Here is a 22,151-nt window from a genome sequence, read left to right on the forward strand (position 1 = left end):
GTCACCTGACCAGTGGGTCGGTGCTATTTCTACCGGGGAGACCTCATCCACTTCTCCGGATCAATCTGTTTCACCAGTTGAGGAGAAAGACTTAGCTCCTACTGACTTCCCAGACGAAGTCAAGCGTTTGTTGACTCTGTTGAACAAACGTCGTAAAGCTATTGCCTTACCAGGTGAGAAGATGGGTATAACGAACTTATTGTCCCATCGTATTCCACTTGAACCTGGTACTAGACCTATTTACATACCTGCGTACAGAATGCCTCATTCACAAGTTGCTGTCGCAGAGGAACTGATCAATCAAATGCTCAATGATGGAGTTATTGCACATAGCAATTCACCCTGGAATGCGCCCTTGATCCTAGTGCCTAAGAAGGATGGCACTTGGCGCCCGGTGATTGACTTTAGGAAGTTAAACGCGAAAACCATTCCAGATCGTTTCCCACTTCCTGTACTAGGTGACCTTTTACGCAATATCGGAGATAACAAAGTCTTCTCGACCCTAGACTTGTTACAAGGGTTTTGGCAAGTCCCTCTTCACGAGGACAGCCAAGAGTTAACAGCTTTCTCCACTCCCACAGGTCATTATCATTTCCTCCGTATGGCGTTTGGATTACGATCGTCTCCTATCACGTTCTCTAGACTCATGACCAATATCTTTAGAGGTCTGATAGGTAAAGCACTTATGGTGTACTTAGACGACGTAATCGTCATGTCCGAAGACGTGGACACACATCTGAAAAGACTTGATACAGTACTTGGAAAGCTTGAAGAAGCAAATTTAAAGATCAAACTGTCTAAATGCCAATTTTTCAGATCAGAAATTAAGTTTCTTGGTCACGTAGTCACTCCTAGAGGGGTTACGACTGACCAAAGTAAAGTAACAGCAGTACTAAATTTTCCAACTCCCAAAACCGCTGATGCCGTAAGATCCTTTGTGGGCTTAGCAGGTTTTTATAGATCTTTCATTGCTAATTTTTCTTCCATAGCTGCTCCTCTAACTGAGTTGCTTAAGAAAGATGCTCCTTTTAGTTGGACCTTCCGTCAAGAAACAGCATTCCAAACTCTAAAAGAAAAGCTAACATCTGCTCCCATTTTGAAATTCCCAGATTTTTCTAAGCCCTTCTATCTGACAACTGATGCTAGTTCCATTGGCATAGGTGCCGTACTAGCTCAGAAGACTGATAGCAAGTACAACGCAGTTGCATTTGCTAGCCGAGTCCTTACGAAGGCTGAACGTAATTATACAGTAACGGAGCAAGAAGCTTTAGCAATAGTATGGTCTTTAAAGCACTTCCGAGACATCATTTACCAGTACCCTGTTCATGTCTTGACAGATCATGCGCCACTGATACCTTTATTCCAGAACAAACAGCCTACTGGAAGGTTAGCCAGATGGTCCTTGACTATCCAAGAGTTCAATCCCACTTTTGAACATTTACCTGGCAAGTCAAATGTAGTCGCAGATGCTTTATCGCGACACGTTAGTGTAGTTACTGCAGATCCTCCATTTACTGTCGAGGATGTCAAAACTGCACAAAGAATAGATCCCATGTGGTCTGGAGTGATTCGATTCCTTCTCCAGGAAGATCCCATTCTTACTGTAAAGCCACCAGCACCCATTAGTGACTTTGTAATGAGTCAGGAATTACTGTATCGAACAGCCGAGTTGGGTACTCCAAGCAGAAGAGTTTACCAGTTAGTAATTCCACAGTCACTAGTGAACGTAGCTCTACAGCTAGTTCATGATGCACCAGGTGTTGCACACCCTGGTATGGATCGTTCTGTGAAACAAGCCAGAATGAAATACTTTTGGCCACGTATGGCAACTGACATTTCCGAGTATGTTAAGAAATGTAGTGTCTGTATGCAGCATAAAGGAAATGTCAATGGTCCTAACCCAATCCAAGTGTACCCAACCACTAGCGAACCGTGGGAAAGAGTTGCCCTTGATTTGTTAACTAATTTTAAATGTTCCCTCCAAGGCAACAAACATCTGTGTGTTATGGTAGACCATTTCACCAGATATTGTGAGCTAGTTCCTATTGCAGATAAGACTGCAGAGACAGTAGCTAAAGCGTTTAAAGAACGCATTATCTGCAGGCATACCACCCCAAAGTCCTTAGTAACAGATAATGGAGGTGAATTCTGTAATGAGATTCTTGAAAATTTGTGTACTTTATACAAGATCTCTAAATCCACCATTGTTCCTCATCATCCTGCCAGCAATGGGTTAGCCGAAAGAACAAATAAGAAAGTACTTGATGTTCTGAGAGCCACTATCAACCCCAATAGTGAAACTTGGGATGAAGTTATACCAGATGTCCAGTGTGCCATAAATTCTGCTTACAATGCTTCCATAGGTGATACTCCACATTATGCATTGTATGGTGTAGACAAGCGTTTACCCTATGAGTTGTTATATTCTACTCCGAAACCTAATTACAACCCTGATGATTTCGTAGCAACTCGTACCAGCTTAGCTCAAAGTGTTTTTAGAAGAATCCGTGAAACACTTCATAAATCAACAGCAGAATTTACAAGAGTCGCAAACACTCGAGCAAAGCCATCTAAAATCAAAGTAGGTTCGAGAGTTATGCTGATTAACTTTAACAAAACGTCTGCAATGCCAAAGCTTGATCAAAAGTTTGTCGGACCTTATCGAGTAGTTGAACATATCACTGGAAATAAGTATAAGGTTAGAGAAATTAGTACTGGCAAATACAAAGAATCGCATTTAGATCATATGAAATTAGTATGCGATGTTGAGGATATTGCTACCCAGACTAATGTGACAGATTCTGACAATCCTCCTGATCCTGTACTCTCTACCTCAGATACTCAGTCAGATACTCAACCTGAATGTCGTTACTCCTTGCGTACTCGACAAGTAATGAGAAACCCGCAAGTATCTTTTGTAGATATTCCTTCAGATCTCTCTCAATCAAGGCATGTGTTAGCCATTGCAGAGGAATTCGACCCTCCCAGAGATGATAACCATTCTGCATACGTAAACCTTACCCTCGCAGAATTGGGTTTAAATGTACATAGTCTGTATAATTAGATGTCCGAGATGAATGAATTTGTCAATTGTGTGTTTTATTATTAGCTGATCAGTTTGTCAGAAATTTTCGTGTTCACGTTCCCTCCGTATTCTGAGAATTAACAGTCTAGATTTGCGTGCACCGAATCTGCCTTTCTGTTAAACACTTCTTTGTATATAATTATTCTTCCTCAGAATCCGTAGAGTGCATGAATACAGATCGATCGATCAATTCCATCCATATTGTATAATGAATTGTTCTTATAGTTTGTAATGCATTATGTTAACACCCTCTATGTAATATCCATTATGATACCATCCATTAGTTCTAAGATATATATGAATTTGTTATTGTATAGAATCAGCCCAGATCCGCCTGCCTGTTCAGCCTATAGATAGTAGTGTATGTCGGGACGACATACGTAACATGACCGAGCTGTCAGCATAGTTGCTGATCCCTGTATCCCCTGTATTATATAGCATAGCATATTAGTATCCTCCATGTGCTTTAGACACGAGATCCCTCGTAGGCCTTTGGCTTGGTGTGACGTCATGGGCATACACATGGGCAGTGATCCCTTTGTCCCGCCCTCACTCAGCGGCAGACCGTCTAGGCGTAAACAGGCTAGGTAACTGTGGCTCCATCTCCCATCTCAGTCTGACAATATATCTACCATCCTACAAGTGTGTCTACTTTCAACCTGTGATATCTCCATTCAAGAACCCTTACGATAAGCAGAGCTTCTGGTACTATCACTTGGTAACGTCAGCAGAGCTGGTGGTACTATCACTTGGTAACGTCAGCACAGGTGGTGGTACTATCACTTGGTAACGTCAGCTCAGCTTGTGGTACTATCACTTGGTAACGTCAGCACAGTTGGTGGTACTATCACTTGGTAACGTCAGCACAGCTGGTGGTACTATCACTTGGTAACGTCAGCAGAGCAGGTGGTACTATCACTTGGTAACGTCAGCAGAGCTGGTGGTACTATCACTTGGTAACGTCAGCACAGCTGGTGGTACTATCACTTGGTAACGTCAGCACAGCTGGTGGTACTATCACTTGGTAACGTCAGCAGAGTTGGTGGTACTATCACTTGGTAACGTCAGCAGAGTTGGTGGTACTATCACTTGGTAACGTCAGCACAGCTGGTGGTACTATCACTTGGTAACGTCAGCACAGCTGGTGGTACTATCACTTGGTAACGTCAGCACAGCTGGTGATACTATCACTTGGTAACGTCAGCAGAGCTGGTGGTACTATCACTTGGTAACGTCAGCTCAGCTGGTGGTACTATCACTTGGTAACGTCAGCTCAGCTGGTGGTACTATCACTTGGTAACGTCAGCTCAGCTGGTGGTACTATCACTTGGTAACGTCAGCTCAGCAGGTGGTACTATCACTTGGTAACGTCAGCAGAGCTGGTGGTACTATCACTTGGTAACGTCAGCACAGCTGGTGGTACTATCACTTGGTAACGTCAGATCAGCTGGTGGTACTATCACTTGGTAACGTCAGCACAGCTGGTGGTACTCTCACTTGGTAACGTCAGCTCAGCTGGTGGTACTATCACTTGTAAACGTCAGCAGAGCTGGTGGTACTATCACTTGGTAACGTCAGCACAGCTTGTGGTACTATCACTTGGTAACGTCAGCTCAGCTGGTGGTACTATCACTTGGTAACGTCAGCACAGCTGGTGGTACTATCACTTGGTAACGTCAGCTCAGCTGGTGGTACTATCACTTGGTAACGTCAGCTCAGCTGGTGGTACTATCACTTGGTAACGTCAGCTCAGCTGGTGGTACTATCACTTGGTAACGTCAGCACAGCTGGTGGTACTATCACTTGGTAACGTCAGCACATCTGGTGGTACTATCACTTGGTAACGTCAGCACAGCTGGTGGTACTATCACTTGGTAACGTCAGCAGAGCTGGTGGTACTATCACTTGGTAACGTCAGCACAGCTGGTGGTACTATCACTTGGTAACGTCAGCAGAGCTGGTGGTACTATCACTTGGTAACGTCAGCAGAGCTTCTGGTACTATCACTTGGTAACGTCAGCACAGCTGGTGGTACTGTCACTTGGTAACGTCAGCAGAGCTTCTGGTACTATCACTTGTTAACGTCAGCAGAGCAGGTGGTACTATCACTTGGTAACGTCAGCACAGGTGGTGGTACTATCACTTGGTAACGTCAGCTCAGCTTGTGGTACTATCACTTGGTAACGTCAGCACAGCTGGTGGTACTATCACTTGGTAACGTCAGCACAGCTGGTGGTACTATCACTTGGTAACGTCAGCAGAGCTGGTGGTACTATCACTTGGTAACGTCAGCAGAGCTGGTGGTACTATCACTTGGTAACGTCAGCACAGCTGGTGGTACTATCACTTGGTAACGTCAGCACAGCTGGTGGTACTATCACTTGGTAACGTCAGCAGAGTTGGTGGTACTATCACTTGGTAACGTCAGCAGAGTTGGTGGTACTATCACTTGGTAACGTCAGCACAGCTGGTGGTACTATCACTTGGTAACGTCAGCACAGCTGGTGGTACTATCACTTGGTAACGTCAGCACAGCTGGTGATACTATCACTTGGTAACGTCAGCACAGCTGGTGGTACTATCACTTGGTAACGTCAGCTCAGCTGGTGGTACTATCACTTGGTAACGTCAGGTCAGCTGGTGGTACTATCACTTTGTAACGTCAGCTCAGCTGGTGGTACTATCACTTGGTAACGTCAGCTCAGCTGGTGGTACTATCACTTGGTAACGTCAGCAGAGCTGGTGGTACTATCACTTGGTAACGTCAACACAGCTGGTGGTACTATCACTTGGTAACGTCAGATCAGCTGGTGGTACTATCACTTGGTAACGTCAGCACAGCTGGTGGTACTCTCACTTGGTAACGTCAGCTCAGCTGGTGGTACTATCACTTGTTAACGTCAGCAGAGCTGGTGGTACTATCACTTGGTAACGTCAGCACAGCTGGTGGTACTATCACTTGGTAACGTCAGCTCAGCTGGTGGTACTATCACTTGGTAACGTCAGCACAGCTGGTGGTACTATCACTTGGTAACGTCAGCTCAGCTGGTGGTACTATCACTTGGTAACGTCAGCTCAGCTGGTGGTACTATCACTTGGTAACGTCAGCTCAGCTGGTGGTACTATCACTTGGTAACGTCAGCAGAGCTTGTGGTACTATCACTTGGTAACGTCAGCACAGCTCGTGGTACTATCACTTGGTAACGTCAGCAGAGCTGGTGGTACTATCACTTGGTAACGTCAGCACAGCTGGTGGTACTATCACTTGGTAACGTCAGCACAGCTGGTGGTACTATCACTTGGTAACGTCAGCACAGCTGGTGGTACTATCACTTGGTAACGTCAGCAGAGCTGGTGGTACTATCACTTGGTAACGTCAGCACAGCTGGTTGTACTATCACTTGGTAACGTCAGCAGAGCTGGTGGTACTATCACTTGATAACGTCAGCACAGCTGGTGGTACTATCACTTGTTAACGTCAGCAGAGCTGGTGGTACTATCACTTGGTAACGTCAGCACAGCTGGTGGTACTATCACTTGGTAACGTCAGCAGAGCTGGTGGTACTATCACTTGGTAACGTCAGCAGAGCTTCTGGTACTATCACTTGGTAACGTCAGCACAGCTGGTGGTACTGTCACTTGGTAACGTCAGCAGAGCTTCTGGTACTATCACTTGGTAACGTCAGCAGAGCTGGTGGTACTATCACTTGGTAACGTCAGCACAGGTGGTGGTACTATCACTTGGTAACGTCAGCTCAGCTTGTGGTACTATCACTTGGTAACGTCAGCACAGCTGGTGGTACTATCACTTGGTAACGTCAGCACAGCTCGTGGTACTATCACTTGGTAACGTCAGCAGAGCTGGTGGTACTATCACTTGGTAACGTCAGCACAGCTGGTGGTACTATCACTTGGTAACGTCAGCACAGCTGGTGGTACTATCACTTGGTAACGTCAGCACAGCTGGTGGTACTATCACTTGGTAACGTCAGCACAGCTGGTGATACTATCACTTGGTAACGTCAGCACAGCTGGTGGTACTATCACTTGGTAACGTCAGCTCAGCTGGTGGTACTATCACTTGGTAACGTCAGCTCAGCTGGTGGTACTATCACTTGGTAACGTCAGCTCAGCTGGTGGTACTATCACTTGGTAACGTCAGCTCAGCTGGTGGTACTATCACTTGGTAACGTCAGCAGAGCTGGTGGTACTATCACTTGGTAACGTCAGCACAGCTGGTGGTACTATCACTTGGTAACGTCAGATCAGCTGGTGGTACTATCACTTGGTAACGTCAGCACAGCTGGTGGTACTCTCACTTGGTAACGTCCGCTCAGCTGGTGGTACTATCACTTGTTAACGTCAGCAGAGCTGGTGGTACTATCACTTGGTAACGTCAGCACAGCTGGTGGTACTATCACTTGGTAACGTCAGCTCAGCTGGTGGTACTATCACTTGGTAACGTCAGCACAGCTGGTGGTACTATCACTTGGTAACGTCAGCTCAGCTGGTGGTACTATCACTTGGTAACGTCAGCTCAGCTGGTGGTACTATCACTTGGTAACGTCAGCTCAGCTGGTGGTACTATCACTTGGTAACGTCAGCACAGCTGGTGGTACTATCACTTGGTAACGTCAGCACATCTGGTGGTACTATCACTTGGTAACGTCAGCACAGCTGGTGGTACTATCACTTGGTAACGTCAGCACAGCTGGTGGTACTATCACTTGGTAACGTCAGCTCAGCTGGTGGTACTATCACTTGGTAACGTCAGCTCAGCTGGTGGTACTATCACTTGGTAACGTCAGCTCAGCTGGTGGTACTATCACTTGGTAACGTCAGCACAGCTGGTGGTACTATCACTTGGTAACGTCAGCTCAGCTGGTGGTACTATCACTTGGTAACGTCAGCTCAGCTGGTGGTACTATCACTTGGTAACGTCAGCTCAGCTGGTGGTACTATCACTTGGTAACGTCAGCACAGCTGGTGGTACTATCACTTGGTAACGTCAGCACAGCTGGTGGTACTATCACTTGGTAACGTCAGCACAGCTGGTGGTACTATCACTTGGTAACGTCAGCTCAGCTGGTGGTACTATCACTTGGTAACGTCAGCTCAGCTGGTGGTACTATCACTTGGTAACGTCAGCACAGCTGGTGGTACAATCACTTGATAACGTCAGCTCAGCTGGTGGTACTATCACTTGGTAACGTCAGCACAGCTGGTGGTACTATCACTTGGTAACGACAGCTCAGCTGGTGGTACTATCACTTGGTAACGTCAGCACAGCTGGTGGTACTATCACTTGGTAACGTCAGCTCAGCTGGTGGTACTATCACTTGGTAACGTCAGCTCAGCTGGTGGTACTCTCACTTGGTAACGTCAGCTCAGCTGGTGGTACTATCACTTGGTAACGTCAGCTCAGCTGGTGGTACTATCACTTGGTAACGTCAGCTCAGCTGGTGGTACTATCACTTGGTAACGTCAGCTCAGCTGGTGGTACTATCACTTGGTAACGTCAGCTCTGCTGGTGGTACTATCACTTGGTAACGTCAGCTCAGCTGGTGGTACTATCACTTGGTAACGTCAGCTCAGCTGGTGGTACTATCACTTGGTAACGTCAGCTCAGCTGGTGGTACTATCACTTGGTAACGTCAGCTCAGCTGGTGGTACTATCACTTGGTAACGTCAGCTCAGCTGGTGGTACTATCACTTGGTAACGTCAGCTCAGCTGGTGGTACTATCACTTGGTAACGTCAGCTCAGCTGGTGGTACTATCACTTGGTAACGTCAGCTCAGCTGGTGGTACTATCACTTAGTAACATCAGCTCAGCTGGTGGTACTATCACTTGGTAACGTCAGCACAGCTGGTGGTACTATCACTTGGTAACGTCAGCACAGCTGGTGGTGCTATCACTTGGTAACGTCAGCACAGCTGTTGGTGCTATCACTTGGTAACGTCAGCACAGCTCGTGGTGCTATCACTTGGTAACGTCAGCACAGCTGGTGGTGCTATCACTTGGTAACGTCAGCTCAGCTGGTGGTACTATCACTTGGTAACGTCAGCTCAGCTGGTGGTGCTATCACTTGGTAACGTCAGCTCTGCTGGTGGTGCTATCACTTGGGAATTAACATTCCTGAAAGGCGACTTCTCCCATTCAAAGAAGAAATTGATATTTTTATGCACATATCTGCATTTTCCCAGAGAATGGTCAATAAAGATGGCGTAGGGGAGAGAGAGAGTTCTAAAGACCAGTATTTACAGTTGTTGAAGCACTCCTGATCCCCTTCTATTGGTTTGTCATTGGCCGGCATTGGACGGTAGTGTCCTGGGGCCCTGTTGTACTTGGTCTAGAAGCTGTGAAAGGAGGGAGAGCCTTATGAACTCCCCCCGTCTAACTCATTCCACTTTTGAGTCACCAGTGACCGAAGAAATACTTTTCAAGGTCCCCGTGGATCATCTGTGTCTTTCTCTTCCATTTGTGTCCAGTTGTTCCAGATCTTGTCCTTTGGAACAGTTTGTCTGTCCATGGGATTTTATACAACGTGATCGTATATCCCCTTACTGGTTCAGCAGTACCCAGGCTAATGTTGCAGCCTTGTTGCAGGCTTATTGCAGCCTTGTTGCAGGCTTGTTGAAGCCTTGTTGCAGCCTTGTTGCAGGCTTGTTGCAGGCTTGCTGTAGCCTTGTTGCAGCCTTGTTGCAGCCTTGTTGCAGGCATATGAGGCGTCTGTAACTTTGCCACATGCTTTAGCATGTGGCAAGTGTTCTATGTGGTAGTGTTCTATGCAAGTGTTGCGTACCCAATGATCTGTTTTACATACCCCATAATGGGTCTCACATACCCCAAAATGGGTCTTACATTTCCCATGATGGGTCTGATATACCCTATGATGGGTTTTACATACCCCATGTTGGGCCTTACATGCCTCATGATGGTCGTTACATACCCTAAGATGGGATGGGCCTTACATACCCCATGATGGGATTTACATACCCCATGATGGGTCTTACATACCTCATGATGGGCCTTACCCTATAATGGGTCTTACTTACCCATGATGGGCCATGCACATTCCTTAATGGATCTACATACTCCATGATGGGCTTACATACCTCATAATGGGCCTTACATATTTCATGATGGGCCTTACATAACCCATGATGGCCCTTATGTACCCTATGTTGGGCCATATATACCATATGATGGACCATACATCCTTATGTTGGGTCATATATACCCATGATGGGCCATATATACTCCATGATGGGCCACACATACCCTAAGATGGGCCACATATCCCATGATGGATCTTACATACCCCATAATGGGCCTTACATGCCCAATGATGGGTATTACGTAGCCCATGATGAGTCTAATAGACCCATCATGGGGTACGTTAGACCATCATGGGGTATGTGAGATCCATCATGGGGTAAGGCCCATCATGGGGTAAGGCCCATCATGGGGTATGTTAGACCCACGATGGGTCCTACCCCATGTTGGGCCATATATATCCCATGATGAGTGTTACCCCATAATGGGCCTTACCTAATGATGTGTCTTACGTCCCCCATGATGGATCTTACCACATGATGGGCCTTCATACCCCATGATGGGCCTTACATACCCTATGATGGGCCATATATACCCCATGATGGGTCTAACATACCACATGATGAGTAACATGCCTCATGATGGGTCTTACATAACCAATTACGGCCCTTATGTACCTTATGATCGACCATACATCCCTATGTTGGGTCATATATACCCATGATGGGCCTTACATACCCTAGGGTGGGCCACATATCCTATGATGGATCTTACATACCCCATAATGGGTCTTACATGCCCAATGATGGGTATTACGTAGCCCCTGATGGGTCTAATAGACCCATCATGGTATGCTAAGTTCCTCTTTACATTCCTTTAACACCCTTGCAAACAGTTCATCAGGACCTGGGGATTTGTTAGGTTTTAGTTTCTCTATTTGTCTGAGGACCATGTCACTAGTTACTGCAATCGTGCATAGTTTATAATCGTCCTGTTCTACATTATCTCTTATTTCAGGCATTCCTTTAACACCCTTGCAAACAGTTCATCAGGACCTGGGGATTTGTTAGGTTTTAGTTTCTCTATTTGTCTGAGGACCATGTCACTAGTTACTGCAATCGTACATAGTTTATAATCGTCCTGTTCTACATTATCTCTTATTTCAGGAATATCGCTAGTATTTTCCTGGGTGAAAACTGAGAGGAAGTAGGTATTGAGAATTTCACACATATCCTTATCACTGTCAGTGATCTGACCAGAGTTACCCCATGATGGGCTATACATACCCCAACATGGGTCTTACCCCATGATGGGCCTTACATACCCCATGATGGGCCTTACATACCCCATGATGGGCCTTACAGACCCCATGATCAGCCTTACATACCCCATGATGGGTTTTACATGACCCATGATGGGCCTTACCCATGATGGGCCTTACCCCATGATGGGTCTTACATATCCCATGATGGGCCATATAAACCCCATGATGGGTCTTACATTTCCCATGATGGGCCATATATACCACACAATAGGTCTAACATACTCCTTGATCGGTCTTACATACCCCATCATGGGTTTTACAGAACCCATGAAGGGCTTTACCCATGATGGGCCTTATATACCCCTTGATGGGCCTTACATACCCCATGAAGGGTCTAACATACCCCATGATGGGCTATATATACCCCATGGTGGGTTTTACATACCCCATGATGGGTCTTACATTTCCCATGATGAGTCTTACATACCACATGATGCACCTTACATGCCCCATGATGGGTCTTACATACCTCTTGATGGGCTTTACCTTATGATGGGTCTTACCCATGATGGGCTTACATACCTCATAATGGGCCTTACATATTTCATGATGGCCCTTACATAACCCATGATGGCCCTTATGCACTCTATGATGGGCCATATGTACCCCATTATGGGTGATACATCCCTTTGTTGGGACATATAGACCCATGATGAGCCATACATTCCCCATGATGGGCCATACATACCCCATGATGGGCCATGCATTCCCCATGATGGGCCATACATACCCCATGATGGGCCATACATACCCCATGATGGGCCATACATAACATACCCCATGATGGGTCTGACAGACCCATCATGGAGTATGTTAGACCCATCATGGGGTATGCTCGACCCATCATTTGGTATGTAAGGCCAATCATGGTGCATGTTAGACCCATGATGGGTCTTACCCCATGATGGGCCTTACCCTATGAAGAGCCACATATATCCCATAATGGGCCTTACCTAATGATGGGTCTTACATACTCCATGATGGATCTTACATACCATATGATGGGCCTTACATACCCCATGACGGGTCTTACATACCCCATGATGGGCATTACATACCCCATAAGGGGCCTTACATATCCTATGATGGGCCATACATACCCCATGATGAATAACAAAAAAAGGCATAATACCGTGACTGGAACGATGCACAAATAACCCGCACATAAAAGAGACAAGCTTACGACGACGTTTCGGTCCGACTTGCGGGTTATTTGTGTACCCCATGATGAGTCTAACATACCCCATGATGGGTCTTACATACCTCATGATGAGCCTAACATACCTCATGATGGGTCTTGTAAATCCCATGAAGGGGCATATATATTCCATGATGGGTCTTACCCCATGATGGGCCTTACATACCCTATGATGAATCTTATACCTCATGATGGGTCTTACAAACCACCTGATGGATCTTACATACCCCATGATGAGTCTTACATTCCACATGACGGGTCTTACATACCCCATGATGAGTCTTACATTCCACATGACGGGTCTTACATACCCCATGAAGGGCCATATATACCCCATGATGGGTCTTACACACCCCATGATTGGTCTTACATTCCCATGATGTGTCTTACATACCTCATGATGGTCCTTACATACCCCAAGATGAGCCATATATACCCCACGATTGGTTCTACGTATCCCATGATGGGTCTTACATTTCCCATGATGGGCCATATATACCTCATGATAGGTCTTACATGCCCCATTATGGGTGTTACATACCTCATGATGGGCATTAACTTATGAAGGGTCTTACCCATGATGGGCCATGCACATTCCGCGATGGATCTATGTACTCCATGATGGGCTTACATACCTCATAATGGGCCTTACATATTTCATGATGGGCCTTACATAACCCATGATGCCCCTTATGTACCCCTCGAAGGGCCATATATACCCCATGATGGGCCATGTATACTACATGTTGGGCCTTACATACCCTATGATGGCCATGTATGCCTTACATATCCAATAATGGGCATTACGTACCCCATGATGGGTCTGACAAACCCATCATGGGGTATTTTAGACCCATCATGGGTATGTTAGACCCATCATGGGTATGTAAGACCCATCATGGGGTATGCAAGGCCCATCATGGTGTATGTTAGACCCATGGTGGGTCTTCATGATGGGCCTTACCCTATGATAAGCCATGTATATCCCATGATGGGTCTTACATACCCCATGGTGGGCCTTATATATCATATGATGGGCCATATATACCCGATGATGGGTCTTACATACCCATGATGGGCCTTACATACCCCATGATTGGTGTTACATATTCCATGATGAGTCTTATACCCCATGATGGGTCTTACATAACCCATGATGAGCCTTATATACCCCATGATTGGCCTTACAGAGCTTGCTAAATTAACGTTCATTTAGGTTCGTGAATGCTATGCTGTTATTAACAGTCTCTTGTTGAGGTTATCCGGTTCACTTCTGCTCAGGTAATATATTTGTCCGGACTGTGATCCCAAGGTCCTTCTCTCCCTCTTTTTTTAAGAATTTTTCCTGCCCTTGGCTGTAATCCATGTATGTTTTGCCTTCTCATTTTCTCCGATCCTCCTTACCTTCCTTCTATACTTGCGCTGGAATACAGACACTCATCTGACCGACATTTTTTTTAAATCTAACAACGTCACACTTGAGTAAATTTTAGTCTCCCTCTGTTTTTTTTTCTCTTCCTCGTTGACTTTCGGTCACTAGTAAAACAGAAACATGTGATTCAGTCAGGTCATTTCGATCGTTTACGTTATACAACGTTTAGAAAGACACGTAAGCAAACAATAGGAAAAATTATTAGAAAACGTATCGATTCTGAGACCTTGAACACACTCACATACAAAGGTTAAAAGGGCAGTCTTTCATTTTTAACCTCTGTATGTTAGAAATGATCAACGTTCAACAACTGAAACGTTTTTATAATAAATATGTCCAAGTGTTTGACTAAGTGTTTGTCTGAACCAGATTGTTGGTATCCATTACCAACGTTTACACTACGTTATATAAACAACAGCAGAGGACCCAGTACTGAACCTTATTGTACCCCTGCTTGTAGCTACCCCTGCTTGTAGCTACCCCTGCTTGTAGCTACCCCTGCTTGTGGCTACCCCTGCTTGTAACTAACTCTCTTGTAACTACCCCGTTTGTAGCTACCCCGCTTGTAGCTACCCCGCTTGTAACTACCCTGCTTGTAACTGCCCTGCTTGTAACTACCCTGCTTGTACCCCGGTTGCAACTACCCTGTTTGTAACTACCCTGCTTGTAGCTACCCCGTTTGTAACTACCCTGCTTGTAACTACCCTGCTTGTAACTACCCCGCTTGTAGCTACCCCGCTTGTAACTACCCTGCTTGTAACTACCCTACTTGTAACTACCCTGCTTGTAACTACCCTGTTAGTAGCTACCCCACTTGTAACTACCCCGCTTGTAAGTACCCTGCTTGTAATTACCCCGATTGTAGCTACTCCGCTTGTAACTACCCCGCTTGTAACTACTCTTCTTGTAACTACCCCGCTTGTAGCTACCCCGCTTGTAACTACCCCGCTTGTAACTACCCCGCTTGTAGCTACCCCACTTGCAAATACCCAGCTTGTAACTACCCTGCTTGTACCTACCCGCTTGTAACTACCCCGCTTGTAACTACCATGCTTGTAACTACCCCGCTTGTAGCTACCCCGCTTGTAACTACCCCGCTTGTAACTACCCTGCTTGTAACTACCCTTCTAGTAGCTACCCCGCTTGTAACTACCCCGCTTGTAAGTACCCTGCTTGTAACTACCCCGCTTGTAGCTACCCCACTTGTAACTACCCCTCTTGTAACTACCCTGCTTGTAACTACCCTGCTTGTATCTACCCTGCATGCAACTACCCTACTTGTAACTACCCTGCTTGTAACTACCCCGCTTGTAACTACCCCGCTTGTAACTACCCCGCTTGCAACTACCCTGCTTGTAACTATCCCGCTTGTAACTACCCTGCTTGTAACTACCCCACTTGTAGCTACCCCGCTTGTAGCTACCCCACTTGTAACTACCCTGCTTGTAACTACCCTGCTTGTAACTACCCCGCTTTTAACTACCCTGCTTGTAACTACCCCACTTGTAACTAATCCGCTTGCAACTACCCTGCTTGTAACTAGCCCGCTTGTAAATAGCCCACTTGTAACTACCCAGCTTGTAACTACCCTGCTTGTAACTACCCTGCTTGTAACTACCCTGCTTGTAACTACCCTGCTTATAACTACCTTGGTTGTAATTACACTGCCTGTAACTACCCTGCTTGTAACTACCCTGCTTGTAGCTACCCCGCTTGTAACTACCCCGCTTGAAACTACCATGCTTGTAACTACCCTGTTTGTAACCACACCACTTGTAACTACCCAGCTTGTAACTACCCTGCTTGTAATTGCCCCACTTGTAAGTGCCCCACTTGTAAGTACCCCACTTGTAACTAACCTGCTTGTAACTACCTGGCTTGTAACTACCCTGCCTGTAACTATGTCGTAGGGGTTCTTAAGATATGATGGATAAGGTAAACTCACTTGTTGGATGGTAATGATACTGTACATATTGTTAGACTGTGGTAAGGAATGGATGGGCCCAGCTTGCCTTGTTACTGCCTGCTTGGATGTCTATTCGCCTAGTGAGAGCGAGGCAACTCGTCTCGCTGACTCATGCTGTATCCCATGACGTCATACAGTCACAAGCCTAAGGGATCTTCTATATAAAGCATATGGATGGTACTACGATACTCAACTAATCTATGCATACAACGCATGTAAAGGAGGATCAGCAACTATGCTGACGGCTCGGTCCTGTTACGTATGTCGTCTCGACATACCCTACTATGCTATAGGCTGAACAGGCAGGTGGTTCTGGGCTGATTCTATACAATAACAAATACATATATAACTTAGAACTAATGGATGGTATCATAATGGATGTTAACATAATGAGTTTTACGTAATGGGTGTTACCGTAATGAGTTTTAACGTAATGCATTACGACTTATAAGAACAAATCATTGTACAATATGGATGGAATTGATCGATCGATCTGTATTCATGCACTCTACGGATTCTGAGGAAGAATAAATATATATATATATATATATATATATATATATATATATATATATATATATATATATATATATATATATATATATATATATATATATATATATATATATATAATAAATATATATATATATACAAGGTGAAATTAACAGCAAAGCAAATCTGGTACACTCAGATCATTACTGTCAAATTCTCAGAATACGGAGGGAACGTGAACATGAAAAAAAAAAAAGTTCTGAAAAAACTGATCAGTTAATAACAAAACACACAGTTGACAATTTCCTTCATCTTGGACATCTAATTATACAGACTATGTACATTTAAACCCACTTCTGCGAGGGTGAGGTTTACATATGCAGAATGATTATCATCTGTGGGAGGATCGAATTCCTCTGCAATGGCTAACACATGCCTTGACTGAGGGAGATCTGAACGAGCATCTACAAAAGATACTTGTTTGTTTCTCATTACTTGTCGAGTACGCAAGGAGTAACAACATTAAGGTTGAATATCTGACTGAGTATTTGAGGTAGAGGGTACAGAGTCAAGAGGATTTTTAGCATCTGTCACATTAGTCTGGGTAGCAATATCATCAACATCGCATACTAATTTCATATGATCTAAATGCGATTCTTTGTACTTACCAGTACTAATTTCTCTAACCTTATACTTATTGCTTGTGGTATGTTCTACAACTCGATAAGGGCCAACAAACTTTTGATCGAGCTTAGGCATTTCGGATGTTTTGTTGAAATTTGTCAGCATTACTCTTGAACCTACTTTAACTTTTGACGGCTTAGCACAGCTATTAGTTACTCTAGTAAATTCTGCTGTTGATTTATGAAGTGTTTCACGGATCCTACTAAAAACACTCTGAGCTATGCTGGTACGAGTTGCTATGAAATCATCAGGGTTGTAATTGGGTTTTGGAGTGGAATATAACAACTCATAGGGTAAACGCTTGTCTACACCATACAATGCATAATGTGGGGGATCACCTATGGAAGCACTGTAAGCAGAATTGGTATAACTTCATCCCAAGTTTCACTATTGGGATTGATAGTGGCTCTCAAGACATCAAGTACTTTCTTATTGGTTCATTCAGCTAACCCATTGCTGGCAGGATGATGAGGAACAATGGTGGATTTAGAGATCTTGTACAACGTACACAAATTTTCAAGAATCTCATTACAGAATTCACCTCCATTATCTGTTACTAAGGACTTAGGGGTGGTATGCCTGCAGATAATGCATTCTTTAAACGCTTTAGCTACTGTCTCTGCAGTCTTATCTGCAATAGGAACTAACTCACAATATCTGGTGAAATGGTCTACCATAACATACAGATGTTTGTTGCCTTGGAGGGAACATTTAAAATTGGTTAACAAATCAAGGGCAACTCTTTCCCACGGTTCGCTAGTGGTTGGGTACACTTGGATTGGACTAGGACCATTGACATTTCCTTTATGTTGCATACAAACACTACATTTCTTAACATACTCTGAAATGTCAGTTGCCATACGTGGCCAAAAGTACTTCATTCTGGCTTGTTTCACAGAACGATCCATACCAGGGTGTGCAACACCTGGTGCATCGTGAACTAGCTGTAGAGCTACATTCACTAGTGACTGTGGAATTACTAATTGGTATACTCTTCTACTTGGAGTACTCAATTCAGCTGTTCGATACAGTAATTCTTGGCTCATTACAAAGTCACTAATGGGTGCTGGTGGCTTCACAGTAAGAATTAGATCTTCCTGGAGCAGGAATCGAATCACACCAGACCGCATGGGATTTGTTCTTCGGGCATTCTTTACATCCTCTGCAGTAAATGGAGGATCTGCAGTTACTACACTAACGTGTCATGATAAGGCATCTGCGACTACATTTGACTTGCCAGGTAAATGTTCAAAAGTGGATTGAACTCTTGGATAGTCAAGGTCCATCTGGCTAACCTTCCAGTAGGTTGTTTGTTCTGGAATAAAGGTATCAGTGGTGCATGGTCTGTGAAGACATGAACAGGGTACTGGTAAATAATGTCTCGGAAGTGTTTTAAAAACCATACTATTGCTAAAGCTTTTTGCTCCGTTACTGTATAATTATGTTCAGCCTTCGTAAGGACTCGGCTAGCAAATGCAACTGCGTTGTACTTGCCACCAGTCTGCTGAGCTAGTATGGCACCAATTGAACTAGCATCAGTTGTCAGATAGAAGGGCTTAGAAAAATCTGGGAATTTCAAAATGGGTGCGGACATTAGCTTTTCTTTTAGTGTCTGGAATGCTCTTTCTTGACGGAAGGTCCAGACGAAAGGAGCATCTTTCTTAAGCAATTCAGTTCGAGGAGCTGCTATTGAAGAAAAATTAGCAATGAAAGATCTGTAGAAACCTGCTTGACCCACAAAGGATCTTACAGCATCAGCAGTTTTGGGGGATGGAAAATTTAGTACTGCCGTTACTTTACTTTGATAAGTCGTAACCCCTCTAGGAGTGACTACATTACCTGGAGTTTACCTGGAGAGAGTTCCGGGGGTCAACGCCCCCGCGGCCCGGTCTGTGACCAGGCCTCCTGGTGGATCAGAGCCTGATCAACCAGGCTGTTGCTGCTGGCTGCACACTGATCTGAAAAATTGACATTTAGACAGTTTGATCTTTATATTGGCTTCTTCAAGCTTACCAAGTACTATATCAAGTCTTTTCACGTGTGTATCCACATCTTCGGACATGACGATTACGTCATCTAAGTACACCATAAGTGCTTTACCTATAAGACCTCTAAAGATATTAGTCATGAGTCTAGAGAACGTGATAGGAGAGGATCGTAATCCAAAAGCCATTCAAAGGAAGTGATAATGACCTGTGGGAGTAGAGAATGCAGTTAACTCTTGGCTGTCCTCGTGAAGAGGGACTTGCCAAAACCCTTGTAACAAGTCCAGGGTCGAGAAGACTTTGTTATCTCTGATATTGCATAAAAGATCACCTAGTACAAGAAGTGGGAAGCGATCTGGAATAGTTTTCGCATTTAACTTCCTAAAGTCAATCACTGGGCGCCATGTACCATCCTTCTTAGGCACTAGGATCAAGGGCGCATTCCAAGGTGAATTACTAGGTGCAATAACTCCATCATCGAGCATTTGATTGATCAGTTCTTCTGCAACAGCAACTTGGGAATGAGGCATTCTGTACGCAGGTATATAGATAGGTCTAGTACCAGGTTCAAGTGGAATATGATGGGACAATAAATTCATTATATCCATCTTCTCACATGGTAAGCCAATGGCATTACGACGTTTGTTCAACAGCATCAATAAGCACTTGACTTTGTCTGGGAAGTCAGTGGGAGCTAAGTCTTTCTCCTCAACTGGTGAAATGGATTGATCCATTGGAGTGGATGAGGTCTCCCCTGTTGAAATAGCACCGACCCACTGGTCAGGTGGCACATCATCCTGTACTTGGACAGGGTAAGGATAGTGAACTAGGTCAACGAGATTGGTATTTGCTCTGAGACGAACACTGTGACCCGAAGTGTTAGCAAGGAATAAATGGATCTTTCTGTCTCTTACAACGTGTAAGGAAGGTTCAACAAATAAACCCTTGACCTTGCAGGAATCACTGTCAACTAGGACATTATCACCATCTGGAACATTAGAAACAACAACACTCTAGTGAGAGCACTAGCCGCAACATAGACGTCTTTCTGCAGACCGCATGTGACATCAACAAGAGATGGCATTACTAGTTTCAAGTAATCGTTTTCCGACAAGGCATCCCCTGTGGAGAAACTACTACTTGGACTAGCAGACATTGCAGGGATAGGGTGAGCACTCAAAGCAGTCTGAGCATCCTAGGACACTTGAGGCAATACATTATCTTGCATATCTGAAGGTGTAGGTGGAACACAGATGGGAGTGACAGAGTTACTAGTGCCTGACCGCTTGGGTACGCTACTGGAAAATGCATTGGCTTGTAAGGACTTAATCCATGCATCATACTCTGCGGCAGTATGGCAGATTTCTGATCCAAGCTGGTAACCCCAAAATGGAATGATCAAGTCGTCAATTTGGGCATCCCATCGGTAAGGGTCGAGCACAATGCGTAAGTCTCGCATGGAAGCAAATCCCAGTAGGTCACCAGGGAAAGTAATCTGGTCAACAACAAGAAAAGCAGCAGTAAAGTCTCTACCTTGGATAGAAAAGGTGAGTAAAGTCTGACCTTGGACACGCAGAAGGGAACCAGCTACTCCACTAAGGGAGGTTGGTTCAACGAGGAGTAGTTGGTTCAACGAGGAGGACACATCGTAACTGCTTCTCTTTAAACAAGCTAGACCTGATGTTATTAACTTGCGCACGACTCCATGAACACATGAATGGGCGCATTATGGATAGAAGCTTGTACTAAAGGACCTATCATTTCGTTTGGAGTTATGTGCAAACAGAAAGGTGGGTTGTCATCGGAGAAGGCATTTTCTACTTCATCCCCAGATTCCTCTACGTCAGAGACGTATGAAGCAACCTCAGCAGCAGGGTTGTCATTCTCAAGACTGGCTAAGGCTTCATAGGAATTTTGAACTGGGATGGTGTACTCGTTATCACCTACTGTCACGACTGGACAAGTAGACTGGGGCGCTCGGATTGCCCCGAATTGGAAGAACGAGGCTGGCTCTGGTTAGTTTGAGAACCACGGCGTCTGTTTCCTCTCCTGGCTCTGCGGTTGGAATGGCCACGGAAAGATCTAGAGTACTGAAGGTTGTAGAGAGCACTGCACTCAGATATGTCATGTCCATGTATTCTATGATAAGTACAGTAGGGAAGATCTGACTGGTACTGACCATCAGTACGACGCCTCTTAGGGTGACTATCAGGACAATTAATTGCAATATGGCCACGGAAACCACAATTGTAGCAAGTTCTTTGACTATAGGCACTATACATGCTACGAGTGCTACGGGAATGACTCTTAACACTAGCTTTGGATGATGATCGCGAGTGATTTAGATTGGGAGTTTTGGTAGTAGCACAAACTAGAGGAAGTACAGGAGTAGACAAAGTGGTTGGCATAGACTTTCGATAAGGGAAGGTTCCCTCGGGACACAAATTACGTACATGGATGAGAGCTGCGAGCGGTCCCATAGTAGCATTTAGAGGACTAGAATTGTACACATACATTGATGTCGGTGGCATTAGTTGTTTGATAACTCCGAATGCTGCTAATTTAGCAAACCCTTCAAGGGCTGGTTTATCATTGTCTTTGAGGTTCCTAGAGCTTTGACCTGCTTTAACGAATGAGGACATTAGGTTATTTAGGCGAAGGGCAAACTCATCTAATGACTCTTCTGGCCTCGGAGCTGTACACACTAATTCTTTGAAAACGACAAAAGGATCGGTTTCTCGCACCAGTTCAAGATAGTTACGAATTAACTGTTCATAATCTTGCCACCTGGTTAGATCTTGAAAATCCTTCATACGAATCAAGTTGAACACATGTGAGGCAGCTGGAGAACGGGCTAAACTCTCCTTTCCGATACTAATTAAACAACTCTCAGATGGAAGACCATCTACTGAAGCATTAGCTCTAGC

This window comes from Cherax quadricarinatus, chromosome 6 (assembly GCF_038502225.1).
Source record: "Cherax quadricarinatus isolate ZL_2023a chromosome 6, ASM3850222v1, whole genome shotgun sequence".
NCBI lineage: Eukaryota > Metazoa > Arthropoda > Malacostraca > Decapoda > Parastacidae > Cherax > Cherax quadricarinatus.